Raw genomic sequence first — 12,571 nt, forward strand, 5'->3', positions numbered from 1 at the left:
TGGTTAATCTCTTCCTGCCTTCCTCCTCTGAAATATGTCACTCTATTGCATGTTCAATGTTTCTGGTTCTATTTTGTTCATCACTTTGTTTTATTCATTAGATTCCACATATAAGTGAGATCATATGATACTTGTCTTTCTCTGACTGACTTATTTCGTTTAGCATAATACTCTCCAGGTCCCTCCATGCTGTCTCACATGGTGAGAGATTCTTCCTTTTTTAGAGCTGCATACTATTCCATTGTGTACACGTACCGCAGCTTTTTAATCCATTCAACTACTAACAGGTACTTGGGCTGTTTCCAGATCTTAGCTATTGTAAATTGGCTGCTATGAACATAGGAGTACATATATTATTTCTAATTGGTGTTTCAGGCTTCTTAGGATATATACCTAGAAGTGGAATCACTGGGTCAAATGGCAGCTCCACTTTTAATTTTTTGAGGAAACTCCACACTGTTCTCCATAGTAGTTGTACCAAGTGAGTGATAATTCAATATGGCTGCTGTCCCAGTAAGAACAGACACAGTGGCAGACAGGGAAAACGCCATGGGAAAACACAGGCACAGCAGAAGGTCCTGTGACAACAGAGGCAGACATGGGCCTTGGCAGCTGTCAGCCAAGCTCTGCCAGGACCAACCAAAAGCCAGGAGAGAGATGGCTCTGCTGACACCTTGCTCTCTAATTCCAGCCTTCAGAACTGCAAGAAAACAAAATTCCAGTTTTGATTTTCTATTTCTTTTAAATATATTTCATTGATTTTTTACAGAGAGGAAGGGAGAGGGATAGAGAGTTAGAAACATCGATGAGAGAGAAACATCCATCAGCTGCCTCCTGCACACCCGCTACTGGGGATATGCCCACAACCAAGGTACATGCCCTTGACCGGAATCGAACCCGGGACCCTTCAGTTCCGCAGGCCGACACTCTATCCACCGAGCCACACCGGTTAGGGCTGTTTTGCTATTTTTATTGAGACATAACTAACATATAACATCATATTCGTTTCAGATGTACAACATAATAATTTGATATTTGTCTATATTGTGAAAATATCACCACAGTTAGTCTAGTTAACATCTACCACTACACAAAGCTACAATGTTTTTTCTAGTGATGAGAAGTGTTAGATCTACTCTTCTAAAAATCCTTCAGTATAGCAGAGTGTTATTAATTACAGTCCCCCTGCTCTGTATTGCATCCCCATGACTTGTTTCGTTTATATCTGGAAGTTTGTGCCTTTTGAGCACCAGAGTAGTAATTCTGGAAGTGAGAGTGTAAATGGGAAAAGTTAGGCTGAGGAGGGCCTGGTTTGAGGGGGTGAAATATTACAAGAATTACGGCCCTACGTAATCGGTGGGAGGAGACACCCAGACTTAAAACCGGACCAAGACAAACTTTCGCCATTCACTCTTCACTTCATCCACGGACCACTTTGACCGCGCAGCACCCGTCGGTCGCCATCTGGGCTTCTAGTCGCGATGGTGGGGACTGTGGGAACCAAGTTCAGCCCTGTCGTCTTGCTCAGGATTCTGCTCTGGATTCTGCTGCTGTACCCCGCCTGGGCTGCGCCTCTCGGTGAGTTCCGTGAGTTCCGTGAGTTCGGGGATGAAATCTGCGGGAAAGGGACGGCATTAACCTGCGAACCGGAGTGGGGGAACCGGAGGGGATGCCCATGAGGGGTTCGGGAACCCTGTCGCCGGGGGGCGCCGCAACACAGCCAACCCCTCCTCAATCGTCTCCGCGGCTGCCGGGTCTGCATAGCTGGTAGTCAGTCCCCTTCCAGGGGAAGAGGGGCTGAAATTAGGGGGGGACTTGGTAGCTGGCTCATTGACAAAGGCCTCCTCCCTGACCCGCGGGCCTCGGGTAGGGAGCCCCCTCCCTCCCTCTCTCCCTTCCCCCCTCCCCCTCTCCCCTCCCCCCTCCCCCCTCCCCTCCCCTCCCCCTCTCCCTTCCCCCCTCCCTCCCCTCCCCCTCTCCCCTCCCCCTCTCCCTCTCCCTTCCCCCTCTCCCTTCCCCCTCCCCCCCCTCCCCCTCTCCCTCTTCCCCCCCCCCCCCCCCCCCCCGCACCTTGCAGCACTGGAGGCTTCTAGAGAAGGAGGAGCCCGAGGCCCTGGCGTGTGGGGCGTGGACAGGACCGGGGGCATCTCTCACGTTAGTAACCCGAGGACAGCTGCAGGCTGCTTTTCTGCTCACACCTCACATGACTTTCCCCACGAACACTCTTCTCCAACATTGAACTTCTCACCCCCTTCCGCCGCCGGCGAGCCGGAGCTTCAATCTCGAAGTCCCACACGCTCATTTCCATTTCGTAATGAGTCACTCGCTGCTGCTCACCCCAGCCCACGTCTTTTACATTCCATTTTTTGGCATCCTACCTAGGAACACCAGTGCCTGCAACACCTTCCCATTCTGAAGTGACCCTCCCTCCCCCAGTGTCACCTTATTACCCTTACCTGAGGACACCCCCAGCAGAAGCCTCTGCACCTGGCCCACAGAACCCGGAGCGGGGACGGGGGCGGGGGGGGGGGTGGGGGGAGGAGGAACCAGAAGTACCCATAGCTAGGAGAGAGAGATGGCAGATGGCTCTGCAGAACTGCCTTCAGAACTGCAAGAGAACACAATTCCAGTTTTGCTTTTTTGTTCTTCTGTATTTTTTGCCAAGTATATCCCTGGGAATGGTGGTAAAAAAAAGGGGGGGGGGCACGCTCACTCTACCCTATTGTCCAAACCCATATTTTCTAGCTACTGGGAAGGCAGCAAAATATAAAGGTCATACACGGAGACTGGTGTCTGCAAACCTTTTTGTTTCTTTCTTTTAATATCTTTAATTTTATTTATATATATATATTATTGATTTTAGAGAGGAAGAGAGAGAGAGAGAGAGAGAGAGAGAGAGAGAGAGAGAGAGAGAGAGAGAGAGATACATCAATGATGATAGTCTTTGATTGGCTGCCTCCTGCATGCCCCACCCTGGGGATCAAGCCCACAACCCAGGCATGTGTCCTGACCAGGAATTGAACTATGACCTCTCCATTCATAGGTAGAGGCTCAACCACTGAGCCATGCCAGCTGGGCTCTTTTTTTTTTTTAATATATTTTTTAAAAATCTTCCATTTATTTTGAGTTATACTGCCATTCATTGTAACTATTGTTATTTGTTTTTTATTCAATTACCGTTTACATTCCGTATTATTTAGTATTAGTTCTAGGTGTACGGCTTAGTAATTAGGCAACTCATACTTTACAAAGTATGGATATTTCAACTACCCAGCCCTTTTCACATCTCCACCCTCCCTACCAGTTTCAATGTGTCTTCTTCTGAAAATTCTTGATATAAGGCTACTGACCAGCTAGTCTTCTGCTGGTTATTCAGGTTAATTGTTCTATATATTTTTTTTAAATATATTTTATTGGTTTATTACAGAGAGGAAGGGAGAGGGATAGAGAGTTAGAAACATCGATGAGAGAGAAACATCGATCAGCTGCCTCCTGCACACCCGCTACTGGGGATGTGCCCGCAACCAAGGTACATGCCCTTTACTGGAATCGAACCTGGGACCCTTCAGTCCGCAGGCCGATGCTCTATCCACTGAGCCAAACCAGTCAGGGCAATTGTTCTATATTTTTGTTGTAATTCTAGTTTGGTCCTGGGAGGAGGTGAGTGTAACTTCCACCTACTTTGCCACCATCTTGGATCTGCCTTCCTGCAAACTTTTTCTACAAAGAGCAATAATGAATGTCAGGCCACTTACTATCTGTCTCTGTATACACTAGTCACCTTCATGTTTGCAGAGGCAAAGCAGCCAAAGACAACATGCAAGTGAATGGGAAACCAGATTTGGATACTGTCATAGTGTCCTGACCCCACATATGGGTGTCATGTCTATTAGAAAATCATCTCCTAGGGTTCCTGCAATGTGTGTTAAAGAGCCAGAAACATGCCCTATTTTGCCTGTGGCTTCTGGGTGAAGTGAATGTGAGAGGATGTGGGTCCCACAGGTAGGGGCCTTTACTCCCCTCCTTTCTGTAGACTGGATTCCTTGATCCAAGGGGACTGTGAGAGACACTGCATAGGTGTGAGCTGAGGGCTCTGCTGGTGCAACGTTTCTGGTGTCAAGATCATCATTTCATTCATTCCCTGAGACCCTGCTCATTTCAGTGCCTGAAGAATCATTTCCATCTTATAACCACTAAGTTTGTTTGACTTAATGACACTCACGATGGGAAACTCTAATAGTTCACAGCCAGAGGCCTCATCTCTACCAGCCCCTGGTGCTTTACCACAGCCTCTTTAAGTGATGTGGCTGTCCCTGCTGCAAGTGACATGGCCTTGCTTCTGAACACTAGGGATGTGAGTTGTGATTCTCCAGTAGGGAGGCCATGAAGGCCCTATAGCACCTTGTGCTACTACAGATATTTCTAGTATCCTACATCTGCTGGGTCTCATGGCTCAAGAACAAGGTCCAGTCACATTCATCCATTCATGTATTGTCTATGACTTCTTTCATGTTACCACAGCGGTGCTGAGTAGTTGCAACTGAGATCTATCATCTGCAATGCCTGAAATACTTACTAGTCAGCCTTGGGCAAACTACGGCCCGCGGGCCGGATCCGGCTGTTCTATCCGGTTCTCTTGCTCTCCCCTCCGCTCCTTTACTTTGAATTTATATTAGTTCACACAAACACTCCATCCATGCTTTTGTTCCGGCCCTCCGGTCCAGTTTAAGAACCCATTGTGGCCCTCGAGTCAAAAAGTTTGCCCACCCCTGTAACTAGATACTCAATTATTGAAAGTTTTTTTGGACCAGGATGGCAATTAAATAGGAGGAAAAAGTGATCATACATACCCCTGCAATCTTAGAGAGGTTTTAAGATTGGTGCTCTTCTCTATCATTTTGTCCAGGATAAAATACTGTTTACCAATCTATTAGGGAAAAGAAATGACAGTTTCAGAAGGTTGCACTTGAATTCCCCTACTGTGTGGCACTCAACCTACAAGTAATTCACTAACTACAATGATTTTCTATTCTTGTTACAAATCTGGGGAATGCAAAATGACCCCTATGTGGGTGGTTGGATTAAATGATAGCACTGTGAGCAGGACCTGGGGCAGGTGTCTGTTCGTTACCGGGGCCCCCACACCATGTACCACTTTAGTAACAGGGCCCATAGTGTCTCACACACTAGTTCCAATGTGAATGTTTAGGTAGTTTCTGTTTCCCAGTGTACACTTAGCCAAGTCAATGACCATTTGGCACTTGCTGTCAACTTGAAGGGCCCCTCCTCATTGGAACCAGGCCTCTGCTTCTAGTAATGGGTTACAGGTCTCAGAAATGGCTCAGTTCTCAAAACTGGCAAAAGACCCAGCCTCTTTCTAGGGAGGCTGCTTTTAGCCTCCCAATTAGTTATCCTTGTGTTTTGTCGTTGATTTTATTACTTACATCCAGCACTCTGTGAGTTGGCTGTTTACGTATTTTGTCTCCAGGATCACTATGTTCCATGAGCCAAAGGAACCTTTCTGGTTGTTTCGGTAATGGCACTCTGCTTGCTTGTGACAGTTGAGCTCCTATATCTAATCCCATCATTTTGTCCAGAATAAGACACTGTTTTATCCTATTAGGATTTTTCATTACTACTGGGAGCCCTTTTCTGAAATACTACCTCCACTTGATAATTCTTGGCATCAGAGGCAGCCAGCACTGAGATTCCTGACAATGGTGTTGCCCTTCTTACTGCTGGGAGGAAGTATTTTTCCTCCATCCATCTAGGTTCTTCTGGCTGGTCTAACACTTAAATCAATGTGAGACATATTAACAGGTAAAAAGCAAATTTTAATATGGTATGTACAGGAGATCGTAGAAATAGGAAATTCAGTAAGCAGTAATGAGATGTACTTACTGTAACTCAGTAAGTACTTACTGTAACTCAGTGAGCAGTTCTTACTGTAACTCAGTAATGAGAAGTAACCACAGTAAGCAAATTTCATACTTTTAAACAAAGAAATCATAATTTGTGAAGAATTGGCTTGGGAGTAGTAAATAAGCAATGAAGCAAGAATTCCCTAAATTCCTGAGAGGCTGCGGGGGGCAGAGGGAGAGAAGAGGAGGGGCCTGTCGGTGGGCAACTGTGTTGTGGGAAAAGGGCACCTCTGGCCTCTGTGTGGCTGCGCCCGGGCGGAGGAGCCGCAGCTGCTGCACGGAGCTGGCATCTGTGAGTGGTTCAACTTGCGCATGGGGTTCGTCCTCCTGTCCATGATCGTCGGAGCGGGGTCTTGCTCGACCCACCCGTGGATGTCTTTGTGCACCAGAGTAAACTGCACATGGAGGGCTTCCGGAGCCTGAAGGAGGGTGAGGCAGTGGAGTTCACCTCTAAGAAGTCCGCCTAGGGCCTGGAATCTATCTGAGTCAGTGACCCTGCTGGGGTATTCTGTATTGGGAGTGAGAGGCGGCCAAAAGGAAAGAACATGCAGAAGCGCAGATCAAAGGGAGACAAGTGCTACAACTGTGGAGGTCTAGACCGTCATGCCAAGGAATGCAAGCTCCCACCCCAGCCCAAGAAGTGCCACTTCTGCCAAAGCATCAGCCATATGGTGGCCTCCTGTCCACTGAAGGCCCAGCAGGCCCCCAGGTCACAGGGAAAGCCAACCTACTTTCGGGATGAAGAAGAAGAGATCCATAGCCCTGCCCTGCTCCCAGATGCCTGGAATTGAGCCCCAGTGGGTGCCCAGGGCTATGATTTTGTGATCAGAAAGTTTCAAGGAGCAGGCATCAATCGGCAGATGGGAGAAAGTGGGGACAGGGTGGGTAGGGGGCAGCAGGCACTGCCATGTACCTCTGGCCGGGTTCCTCTTGACAGGGGGGAGGGGGTGGGAAAGGAACTCCAACTACATTCGATCCAAATGCATGTCAGGGCTTTGGGGGAACTCCCTCCCTACATGCTTTATTTGAGTCTCCACCCCCAGAATCTCCAGCTTTGAAAGTGGCCTGGATATGGGGAAGTTGTTTTCCTTTTAAAGAAGGACATGTAATAATAATATTTCCCCTGCCAAAGGGAGAAGATTAACATGAGACCAGAACCCAGACCACAAACAACTGCGTTCTGTGGGAGGAAATCTCTCAGGGGTACGGCAGGGTTTTTCTACATCTTGTCTCCTCACAAGCCACTCTTGGGATAAGTTGCTTAGAATTATCCCAAGCAATGGGATAAATAATGGGATAAGTTGCTTAGAATTATCCCAAGCAATGGGATAAATAATGGGATATGTTGCTTAGAATTATCCCAAGCAATGGGATAAATAATGGGATAAGTTGCTTAGAATTATCCCAAGCAATGGGATAAATAATGGGATAAGTTGCTTAGAATTATCCCAAGCAATGGGATAAATAATGGGATAAGTTGCTTAGAATTATCCCAAGCAATGGGATAAATAATGGGATAAGTTGCTTAGAATTATCCCAAGCAATGGGATAAATAATGGGATAAGTTGCTTAGAATTATCCCAAGCAATGGGATAAATAATGGGATAAGTTGCTTAGCATTATCCCAAGCAATGGGATAAATAATGGGATAAGTTGCTTAGAATTATCCCAAGCAATGGGATAAAAAATTATCCCAAGCAATGGGTTGTGACGATAGGCCAAAGGGATGATTGCGGACCTGCTGCTCCTAAGCTCACTCCCACCCCATTTCTGGACCAATACAATCGTATTGATTTGGTCCCTTGGGTCCCACATATGTGTGTGTTGATAAAGAGAGATTTTAAGAACACTACCTCTCTCCCCATCTTGAGCTGCCCAGGGATGGATATAGGAAGCAATGACTACATTCCTTAACCTTTAAAAACGCTTTGCTTTTTCTCTTTGGCTTCCAGAGACACCATAAGCAATGGCTTCTTTGTGGTGCTCAGAGCCCGTGTCCTTCCCTGCTGCAGCAATGATTAGTGTCCCAGTAGCTAAAGGAGAAAAGCGGGTTTCGTTAACATGCTTTGAGATCACTGAAAACCTACCTCACGGTGTTGAAACAGGGCAAATGCAATAGAATGCATGTGGTGATGTGTGTCTGATCCTTGGTTCTTGTCCCCACAACTGCTGCCCCTTCTAGTTATTGTGTTTGGGCTTTGTAGGATTTCACAGTAGCTGATTTGGTGATTGCTAGGTTGCCTAGTCTGTGTAAATGTGTTGGTCTTTCTCCATGTTCTTTTGGGGTTTTATTGCTTACCACCTTCTTTTTTGTATTGAGAAAAATAGCCAAAGCATCTTTGACCAAAGGTTCTGCACCAGGCAGAAAGGATCTGAAACATAACCTTGGGAACACCTCTTCTTGAAGTGGGGGTCTTGAACCATCCTTTCTTTTGCATTCTCTTCCCCTATATCCTACTTTGGACCAGATCTCCTGTCCTTAAAATTTGACTCTGACCCTCTTCTATCCGCACCCCCCAAAAGCCCATTTACCCACATGCATACACATTTAATGTGTGGGGTGTCACCCCATCTCTTACATGATTTCGTGCAAAAATCCTGAAGAAGTTAAGGATACTCCATCCCTTCTTCCCAATATCTTGAGTGAAGACCATTCTTTGACATGTGATTCATGCTAAACATTCAGATTGCTATGTTTTAATTTCTAATCCTAGGGTAGAGAGCAGCAAGGAGGGGGCGTTCATTTTGAAAATGGGGTTGGGAAACCAAGAAAGGGGAGATGAATGTATATCCAAGTCACTCAGGAACTTTTATGCCGATGCAAAAAAAACTTACGTCAAAGTAGCCACAAGATTGTTTAATAGGAGACGGACGAATGTAACTCCATGTTTACTGCTAGAAACCAAAGCTTTGTGTGAAATCTTGAATTTATGGGGTGGGAGGGAGGGTAGAAAAGCATGTACCTGTCTGTTCTTTCCCTGATTCCTTCTCATTTCTCAAATGCAGGGGACTGAGCCCCCTTGGGCTTTGGTGACCTCCGTCACTGGGGACTGTTTATTTGATGGTTGGTTTTGATGTGCCAGGTACTTCCACTTGCTATCATTTTGTAAAACACATGCTGACTTTTCCCCTTCCCCTCTTTTCCCTGGGAAAATAAAATGAATGAATAAAGACTTATTCCTACTGGGGGAAAAAAGAATTCCCTAAATTCCTTATCTCTGGTGCTAAGAATGTCTGGTGCTAAGCAAGAATTCCCTAAATTCCCTATCTCTAGTGCTAAGAATGTCTCTCTACCTCCTGAGAAAGTGCATTTCACATAGGAGATTTATTGCCTGCTTTCAGCGGGACAAAGTAGCCTTCTTGCACCAGCTGTTTCTTAAATAACTTTAATTCAAAATTATCAATATGCCAAAGTGACACACTTGAACCCCATCATCATCAAGCATTCATAATAAGTTCGATAAAGAATCCTTCATGCCTTCCCTTGAGCAGAGTTGATGGACATTTTCTGGTTGTTCTGACTTTTCATACTATGTCCATTCTGAGTGTATGCATTTCTCTGAGTCTTTTAATCCCTCCCTCTACTGTCTGTGTTGGAAGCTCCTAATATTCTCTTCCATACAGTGTAGCCATCCATTTCCTCAAACTCCCAATACCCATCCTAATAGCAGGTAAGCACCCCCTCCCAGGGCTGTGCTAAATCCTGTTACCTGTAGTTGTCAACTCCCCCTCGTTAACATTGGGTTCCCATCTCACTCCGTCCCCACTATCATCCAGTTTCCTCAGGAGCAGCCCCCTGCACACTCAAACATCTCCCCACAGGGCACTGGGCTGGTCTTTGACAGTCCTCTGGCATCAAGACCTTTTTCTCCCCTATGAAGCCTGGTACATACCTGGACTTGTTATAGACTGACTGATGCTGGTTACTGGCCTGGAGGATAGAGGGGACATATCAGGGATTGTGTGGTCTCCTGCCAGGCAGTGGCCTCCAGGGCCTCCTCAAGCAAGAGAGGGCCACTAGCCCTCACATGGTGATTAGAGGGGCCTGGCAGAGTCAGTTCTTGCTCTGCCAGCCCAGCCCAGCCCCTCAGAGGGATTCACTTGCTGTCAAGAGATAGGGAGAGGCACTTATGGGCACTTTTCTTCAAACCCCAACTTTCACTTGCATTTTTCCCTCACAGGTGCTATCTCTCTTAGCTATAAATTCACCATTACTCCTCATGGACAACCATGGTGTAAGATTCAAGGCCAGATCAATGGAAATGCATGTCTTGATTATAACTGTAATAGCCAGAAGAATGCCACAGGGGCCTGGGAGAGACAGATTACAATTCTAAAAGGCCTGCTGGAAGAGCTCAAAAAGAACCTGCTTGACATTAAACCAGAAATTACTAAAGTCATTCGTAAGTTTGTAAGGCCCATGGTAGAAGTAGAAGACTGTTGTAGGGTTAGGGAACAATTGCATTTATGTAAATACTAGAGACCCGGTGCACAAAATTTGTGCATGGGTGGGATCCCTAGGCCTAGCCAGTGATCAGGGCCTATTGGGGCCATCTTGCTCAGTCCTGATCAGGGCTGGGTGGGCCGGGGCCTGCCTGATCGGGGGAGGGACTGTGGGAGGTTTGCTGGCCATGGGAGGTTGGCTGTGGGGGCGCACTGACCACCAGGGGGCAACTCGTGCATTGAGTGTCTGCCCCCTGGTGGTCAGTGCACATCATAGCGACTGGTTGACCAGTCGTTCCAGTCATTAGGTTGTACCAGTCGCTTAGGCTTTTATATATATAGATTGGAAGTTGGTTCCACCTAAGAGGCCCAGCAGCCAGGATAGGACACAAGACAGAGCAAGACTAGGAGATAGGATGGGAGAGAGGGCTGGACATAAGGTGGTAGCAAAGGATCTATCAAGACCCAAGGCTGACCTCTTTCCCATGGGGGGTGGGAATAGAGTCTTTCTCCCTGCAGGGCACCATGATGTGTAAGCAGGAATCCAATGGACACATCAGCGCATCCTGGAAGTTTGGCTTTGATGGACATATATCTCTCCTCTTTGTCTCGGAGAACAAAAGCTGGACAGTGTTGCGACGTGAAGGGGAACCATTAAAGGAGATCTTGGCGAGTGACAGAGCTATGACTGGTCACCTTGTTAGTATCTCTACTCACTGTATAGACTGGCACCAACAAGCTTCCAGAGCCCAGTGTGAAGTTCTGAGCACAAAAGGTAACTGGGTAGAGAGGATGAAGTCATAGGTCTCTTGAATTTACATTGACATTGTGTGTGTGTCTGTGTGTTGTGTGTGGTTTGAAAAAGTGATCCAACCATCGAGGAGGTTTTTGTTTTTTGTTGTTGTTGTTGTTGTTGTTTTAGTCTAACAGTCATTGGTATGTTCTGCAATACCTCCTTTCCCTTGTCAACTCTTCTTCACTGCACATAATCCTAGACCACTCACTGTGGATTTCTTGCTAACCCCAAGGGCATCATTTGGCTCTAGAACTTTTCCTTGTACTGTTTCCTCTTTGTAGCATCACTTTCCTTCTTCATTTCAACTGGTCTACTTCTGGAAATCCTTCAAAACCATCTCAAATCAGCTCCTGAGAGGACTTCTCAATCACCTTCTGTTGCAGCAGGAGTGACTGGGTATATTGTAACCCTTGCTTCCCCCATTAGCTGTATGAGCTTCAAGGAGACAGGGCCCATCTCCTCTCTTTGTTCCAACCCCAGGATCTGTCACTTTGGCTGCCACATGTAGAGGGGTAGAAACTGTTTGCATTGTAGGATTGCCTGGAACAGCACCTCAGATTTGGGTTCTGCACAGGATGTCACTCTTGTGTTTCCATTACAGCTCCATCAACCACTGCCACAGCCACAGTTCCGTCCAAGGCCACAACCAGCATGCCCATCACCTCGATCCTCCCTGTGATCCTGACTGGCTCAATCATAGCAGGAATCCTCTGCTGGGGCCGTATAGTAACAGGTACTGAGGGCAGGATTGAGTGGGAAGTGAAAGGCAGATGGCCAGGGGTGAGGGAGGTGAATTCCCAGCCCGACCCCTGATCCCGCCTCACTGAAACTTCTCCTCCTGGAAATTAGACCAGGAGACTAACACATGTTATCACTTAACAGCAATAAGTTGCACTAGCTCATCCCTGAGTGCTGCTGTCTCCTCACGGTTGATGCCAGTGGGAAAAGAAGCGGTCCACACCAAGGCTTAAGGCCTGTAGATGCTGAAGGGGTTTAGGGATTTCAGTTTTGACCCAAATTCTCTGTTTGGGAGAGAGTTTGGGGGTCCAGTGTGGGTGGAGTGGAGACAGAGGACATGGGCAGTACTCACATTCAGGTGAGAGTAGTATGCTGGTTCCATGTGATATGTCCAGGGAAGGGGAATATCCAGGGGGCTGGATCTAATCCCAGGAAGAGTGTTGGAAGGCCTTGCAAACCCAACTCAAAAAGCTGAAGTTCACAGAAAGTGGTTTTGAACCGGTCCAGTAAGGAGGGAGGCAAACAGTAAGGACTGTGTAGGGGGGCAACAGTAAGGTTAGAAGGAGGTCAGTTCTCAGTGAACCCCTGGGATTCCTGGCTGAGCTCTGATGCCGTCACCTGGCAGCCAGCCTCCTCCACACTCCAGATCCTGAGCCACTGAGCAGAGGCAGAG

At 47.1% G+C, this 12,571-nt stretch overlaps 1 pseudogene across 1 annotated transcript; it reads left to right on the forward strand.

Annotated features, from left to right (window-relative positions):
- The first annotated feature begins 1,481 nt into the window (after window positions 1-1,481).
- Window positions 1,482-6,712, forward strand: LOC308245991 (protein lin-28 homolog A-like; annotated as a pseudogene). Its single transcript has 2 exons — window positions 1,482-1,578; window positions 6,145-6,712. The product of its transcript is annotated as a protein lin-28 homolog A-like (transcript).
- Window positions 6,713-12,571: the final 5,859 nt, after the last annotated feature.

The sequence above is a fragment of the Plecotus auritus genome (assembly GCF_963455305.1).
Source record: "Plecotus auritus genome assembly, chromosome: 4".
Lineage (NCBI taxonomy): Eukaryota > Metazoa > Chordata > Mammalia > Chiroptera > Vespertilionidae > Plecotus > Plecotus auritus.